We start from the raw sequence: 6866 nt of genomic DNA on the forward strand, positions 1-6866 counted from the left end.
CTTAATAAAAGCACCCTCTCCCTTCTGAGGTAGACACATTTTGTTTTATGGTCCATAGTATTTAGATTATACTGAAGTCAGGAGGCATCAGAACTCTTGATCTGAAGTTTTGATAGGGCTGTAATATAATACACTGGAAACTCCACAGTGACCTGTGCTCCACAATTCTCAAGGAGATTGAAGTATTCAAGGTGGGCAAGTCCACAGACAGTTGCTGTTACCATCTCTCTGTGACAGTCTCTTCAGAACTCAGGATATAGTGGATGTAGGATGGGGAAGATGTCACCATCAGTAAAGTGCTTTACAGACGTGAGGACCCTAGTTCAATCATCAAAACACTCATTTAAAGTATTCTAGACCTGAGATTCACACATGTAATTCCTGTACTGAGGAGGCAGAGGCAAGTGGACCCTTGGGTCCTCTGGGCGGCTAGACTAGCCTACTTGATGATGTTCAGATCACAGAGAGACTCTGCTTCAAAATCATAATCAAGGTGGGTAACACCTGAGGAATGATGCCCAGGGTTTTCTCTGGTCTCCACACAGACATACACACACACATCCAGTTAGATTCCTGCCAATTTCAACCTTCACAGGAAAGAAAATCAGGACAATGATTTATGATAAGTTTGTGGGCAATGTGTAGTATTTTACAATTTTTGTTGTAAGTAGGAGATCGAACAGTATATGCACTTGATGCCTGTGTTGATGTTAAATGTAATTAGTTGTTAAAATCATGAAAATCAGTTGCTGCAAAAAGTAAGCACTGATATTCCCACAAATTACATGTAAGTGACGAAATCTCCAGATGACAGAGAGGAATCAGAAGGAATAGATGCTAACACATTTACTTTAATGAGAGCTTTGGGTGTGCACAGTGAGCGCGTGGGATACTGTGCTTTGTCTCTGGCAGGTCCTTCTTTCCGACTTCGTGGGATCAGAGAAGAGCAAACGTTTCCTTCTAGGCCAGCTTCCAGATCTACTGAACTCAGCATCGCACGCACTATCTGCCTGACAGTCCAGCAGTGTTGCAGGAGGAGGTGAGGCAAACTTCAGCCTCATGGCAGCTGGAAACCAAGGGGGATCCTAGAGAGAAGCCCGTTATGTCATATTGTAGGAATACAATTCTCTTATTTTCTCTCTCTCTCTCTCTCTCTCTCTCTCTCTCTCTCTCTCTCTCGTTTTCAAATTATATTTTATCAAAATACTATGAAAATCAGTAGAAGAAAATTTTTCTGCTCATTTTTTTTTCAAAAATAGATGAAAAACAATTTTAAAGAGTGAGAAACTTGGTATTTATAGCTTTTTTATGTGGAGGGCCGGACCACATTCTCCATTGCTTCTAGGAACAAAGGTAGAGATTGACCTCTGTGACCCCAAGGTGTGGCGGCACACGCCTTTAATCCCAGCGCACGTGCTTTGTAACTCTCTACCGCTGCGTCCCTGCCTACTCCCGAGGTTTCACCTGGGACTGGGAGCAGTTGACCAATCGAGGAATGACACGTCCAAAGCAGGGTCTGTTTCCTTTATAAGGGATGGGTTCCATCTTATCTGGGTCTCCGCCATGTAAGCTTATGCTCTAGCTCCCAAGAGACATAAAGCTTTTCTGCAGAAGGATCCTATGTGTACTGCGTGGTTCTTGCTGGCGAGACGGTAGCGCGGGACATCTGGTGCTGAAACCCGGGAAAAAGAAGAACTTTGCACCACCGGAGACCCCTTGGACACAAGGAGGATTCAGAACTGCAGGCATGCGTGCTCAGAGAGGTACGTTCTAAAGTCCAGAGAGCATATCAGAAACTGAGCAGCAGTGGGAGGTTGTGCGCGCACCCAGATAAGTTAAAAAGGACCCTCCGGTAAAGAATGGGGGAGACAGAAAAGAAAATAAGTTAAAAAGGACCCCCCAGTGATTTTAAAAGAGAGTGGAGATGGGGGAGAAGGCTGATTTGCAGGGTCAAAAGCTTTATGTTGTGTTGTTCATGTTGTCTTTTGTGTACTGGATGGGAGAGGGATATTTGAACTTGGAGACTGCTGAGGATGTGGTGTTTTGGGAGGGAGGTTCTGTTTTCGTCTCCACGGAGGGGGAGAGCCTAAGGGTGTACTTGGGATTTACGTGGTTTGAATCACCGAGACCTCGTGAAATGTTATAATGTTTACCCCTAAAATACAGCGGCCCAATAACAGCAGGAAGCAGCCAAAGAGACTAAACGACACCCAAATTCCCTAAAAGATTAAATGAGGTCCTTGTAGAGCAGCAAGCCTGCTTCTCTGAGTTCCGCTTTGCTCCGTACACCAGTTTGGGCTCGGAATGGGTGCAGCTGGGGCTGGAGGGCGGCTGGAGCGGAGCTTTGCTCTGTGGCTATGGTGGGAGGCATATTGCGCAGGCTCAGTTGGTGCCTGGCCTGGAGGGTATCACAGCAGTACCGAGAATGAGAACGGTGCCACAAGCTGCCAGGTCAGAAGGCTTGCAATGTGCCTAAAACTGTGAGGGGCTCTGAGGCTGGAGTGGCTTCTGTTCCGCTTGGCTGAGCTGAGCTGTGCTGATCCTAGGTAACAAAGGCATAGCCTGGGGCAACGGGCGGGGCGAACAATGCTGGCTACTAGCCCGAGAGATTTTCCATCTGAATAAGGAACTGAAGAGATAGCATAGGGGTTAAGAATGCTGCCTGCTCTTCCAAGGGTTGTGAGTTCAAGCCGCAGCGGCTCTGGCGCGGACCTTGAGATGTTGCTGCCTGTGCCGCCTCGGTCTGAGTGTCGGCTCCCGCCACACTCCGCCACCAACACAGCCTCAGAGAACTAGGCTAGCCCCGCGGGGAAGGCAGGGGCGCCTGGGGGTGGAGCCGCCACTTCCTGGCCTGGGACAGGCGGAGCCGCACAGCGGGACACGGGGAGCCGCGCAGCGAGCAGGCCCAGGGCCGCACACGCACACAGCCCTTGGATGGCGGGCGGGCTCTGGAACCCGAGGCCACCGTACTGGCAAGGAATACGGGAGCCAATAAATCTTAAACCTTATATCAACAAACAGGGCCTGGGTTTTTCCTAGGCGCCACTGGGGCAACACGGCCTATATCATAAAAAACAAAGACCCTCAATCAGTTATCTACCACAGTGGCTACAGCCCTGGATCAACAGGCTACCATAGATACATCTATTAGAGGTAAAATAAAGAACAGGTGGATAGCTTATGGCAGCTTGCCCAATTGGGCTGTGAATGGAAAACTCCAGCCTTATGTGTGACCAGTGTACCATATGAGAACTTTATAAAAGTGGCTAACTTGTCCCGAGAATTGTCTTTGTATCTTGCAGGAGAATTTTGATGATTTGCTGTCCTCCTTGAGATGGTCCATCGTGACAATCAACTCCACGCGAGTGGACATAAGCCTGGCCAAAGGATTCCAGTCCTGGATCGTGTCCTTCATCCCCTACTTCAAAGAGTGGGTGGGGGTGGAAATGTTTTGGAACAGTCCTATGCTATGGATTAGTGTTTCTCCTCTGGATGGTCTGCTGACTCAAATCCCAAAGCCATAGGGACAAAGTGGTTTTTGCAACAGCGCTGGCTGCCCTGGAACAGGGAGCTTCTACTGATATGTGGTTATCTATGTTAAAGCAGTAAGGTTTAAGCCAACCAGCTCCTGCACCCCTAGGACTGTGGTCCATTGCACAGGGTGGAGTGCTTGGCTTAGCTAGCCCTGAAGGTTGTCGAGCTGAAGAGCATCGCACAGAGAATGACCCTCTCTGAGAGATAAGTCGCTCTGCTTAAGGGTTTCCTGCTGTATATTCCCTTTCCCAGAAAAATGGCAGAGGGCAGGCCGGATAGGTTCCAGGTGTCATGAGCCTAGGGACAGATTCCGTGTAAGCCCATTTTTATGTTTTCATTTTGGGAAGTGCGACCTCTATCTTTACCTTCCTAGGGAGTTGCCTTTCTGCAAAGAAGTAAAAAAAGGGGGATATGTGGAGGGCCGGACCACATTCTCCATTGCTTCTAGGAACAAAGGTAGAGATTGACCTCTGTGACCCCAAGGTGTGGCGGCACATGCCTTTAATCCCAGCGCACGTGCTTTGTAACTCTCTACCGCTGCGTCCCTGCCTACTCCCGAGGTTTCACCTGGGACTGGGAGCAGTTGACCAATCGAGGAATGACACGTCCAAAGCAGGATCTGTTTCCTTTATAAGGGATGGGTTCCATCTTATCTGGGTCTCCGCCATATAAGCTTATGCTCTAGCTCCCAAGAGACATAAAGCTTTTCTGCAGAAGGATCCTATGTGTACCGCGTGGTTCTTGCTGGCGAGACGGTAGCGCGGGACATTTTTAGAAAATAATTTTATCTTCAGTGGCTTTCTGGAGGAAACTAGCTTTGCTTCATAGATCAATAAGTGAATTCTCCGTCTGGAGGATTAACCAGCAGCCTTCAATCTCTTGGCATTGCATTCACACTTTTTCAACTGAGTGTCTGCAAGGAAATGACTGAACAAAACAAATGGCTAAGAATGCTGATGGCAAGCAGAACATTAAATTTAAGACAAACACATGAAACTTGAGGACTTGCCTTTTCTTTAAGAAGAATACTTTCTGAGTCCTTAGATGGAGGGGTCTCTGGGTTGCTGAGACGGGCTGAAGGTGGGAGTGATGTTCCCTAAATCCAGACAGCTAGAATTCCCTTTTTGTTCCAGTAGGTTTGGGACTTGAGAGGGAGAAATGCAGGAGCTGAGACTGGGTTTCCCCTGCACTAGAAATGATACGAACTGATTCCCGGGCAGTTACAAAACCAACTCTAAGTTCTGCCTGACGGACAGACCTCTCCTACATTTCTTTAGCCTAAAATAAAATGTGCAGAGGTGGTCTTGTCATTGAACCTAAATCCTTTTAGCCACCCATCATAAATGAGCCCAGGGAACACATGATGAGTTGTTGGAGGAAGAAAAGAACACAAGATGATGTCTTTGCAGAGCCGAGACGACTCAGTGGGTAAAGGTACTTGCTGCCGTAAATTACAACTTGAGTCCAATACTCCAGGAACCTACATGGTGGAGAAAGAGAACCAACTCCTGAAAGTCATCCCCCTGACCTCTAAATATACACCATGGTGTGCAAGTGCAATACACATGCACATGGACACACAAATGTAATAAAATATTTAAAATGTTTTAAAATATTTCTTTTACTTGGCAATCCAGCTGCTCTTACCGATTTCCATCATGATAAAGCACCATGACTGGAGGAAAGGGTTTATGTGAGCTTGGAGCTGATAGTTCATCATGAAGTCAGATCAAGAAATCAAGGTAGGAAGAACCTAGAAGAAACTGAAGAAGCAGCCATAGGAGAACATTTCTTATTGGCTTTCTCCCTGCAGCTTGCTCGACCTGCTTTCTTATACCACTTACAGCCATCTGCCCAGGGGCAGCCCCATCCACACTGGGTTGGCCCTCCCACATCAATCATCAATCAATAAAATGCCCATGACCTCACCTACAGGACAATTTGATTGAAGTTATTTCTCAGTTGAGGTTCTCTCTTCCCAGATGACCCTAACTTGTGTCAAGTTGACAAAAAACTGACCAGCAAACTAGAAAAACAAGAAAGATGGCGAACCAACCCACAGAAAGGATCATCTCATGCCAGGGAAGTTCCAAGTTGTTTATTCTAGGCCAGGGAGGAATTAGGCTAAGGGAGCCTTCACCTAGAGCCTTAGAGATGACGGCTAGAGACTATGAGGTGCTACTCTGGAGATTTGCAATAGGACACTAGAAACCTGGTCGTTGGTGTGCGTGTGATCCCAAGGTTCTGATGTCCTCTTGAAACCTGAGAGCGCTGCACTTATTCTCATCTTGGAGTCTTTCAAGATGGGTATTTCAAACATGTGAACAGGCACGCATGATGGTTCAGTGGCTTCTCAAAAACAATTGCCTTGTGCCCTTGAAGAATCCCCTGGATAACTGTTATCACCATAACCCACATATTAGAGTGGTCACCAACAGCAAGGTCACCAAGGAACTAGTCATACAGTGCTCAACTCTGGGATGTCCAAATCCTGGACATAGAAGCAAGTGAAGCACAGGGTATAGTTGGGAACCTCCTGGTTTTAGTGTCTGTTGCCTAAAACTAAGAAACCTGCTTGGATAAAAGATGGTGAAATGGCAACCTGACTGTAGATGTCTCCTATGTTAGTGGGGATACTGGGGATGGAAGGTTTCTGTTTCGTGCTTCTTTGGGGATATATTTTAACCTGGGGTTATAAAGATCAACAGGAACGACAGGCTTATCTACACAGAAAACATCTGGGATGCAGAATCATTGCAGGAAATAAACACATGTGTGGCTGTCTTCCCCCTATCCCTCTGATCTACTCTGTGAACTCTGTGAACTGTCTTGCCCAAGTTTGGCCTGCTCTCAGAAGACAAAAGCAAACCACAAAGGTTTAACGGAGATCAAAACCCCACTGCTCAAAGACATTGACTCAGAAAAATCACCAATTCTGAGTTTGATGGGTAGCTTGGAAACTGAAACATAAAACTTTCTGATTTCCCAGAAATCTCAAAGAAGATCAACATCTCAGAAGAGGGAGAAGGAGCAAAATGTACGACCTTAAATATGCATCTGATGACTCTGTGACAGCTGAGAGACTGCCGGTGAGAGTCTGGGGTGTCCTAAAAAGATACATTGTCAAATTACAGATACAGTATCAAATTACATAAGGAACAGTTAACTGACAGAATGGCTGGTGTGACTTGGGGGCATCTACACGTGTGTTCTAAAGGAGGAATCCAGAGAGCATTTCCAGACCGAAAGTGATGCAACTGCTCCTATAGGCAGTGAGTTCCACGTTCAGTTGTGGCTGCTCTTACTCTCCTCCATGACTCTCTTTAGTACCC

General features: G+C 46.8%; 1 long non-coding RNA gene across 1 annotated transcript; it reads right to left on the reverse strand.

Annotated features, from left to right (window-relative positions):
• Nucleotides 1-850: 850 nt before the first annotated feature.
• On the reverse strand, nt 851-5867 carry LOC125391937 (uncharacterized). The gene is made up of 3 exons (XR_007229326.3): nt 5464-5867; nt 5182-5297; nt 851-1085 (listed from the first exon to the last, which is right to left on the reverse strand). It is a non-coding gene; the product is annotated as an uncharacterized LOC125391937 (long non-coding RNA).
• Nucleotides 5868-6866: the final 999 nt, after the last annotated feature.

The sequence above is a fragment of the Myodes glareolus genome, chromosome 5 (genome assembly GCF_982192425.1).
Source record: "Myodes glareolus chromosome 5, mMyoGla1.1, whole genome shotgun sequence".
In the NCBI taxonomy this organism is placed as follows: Eukaryota; Metazoa; Chordata; class Mammalia; order Rodentia; family Cricetidae; genus Myodes; species Myodes glareolus.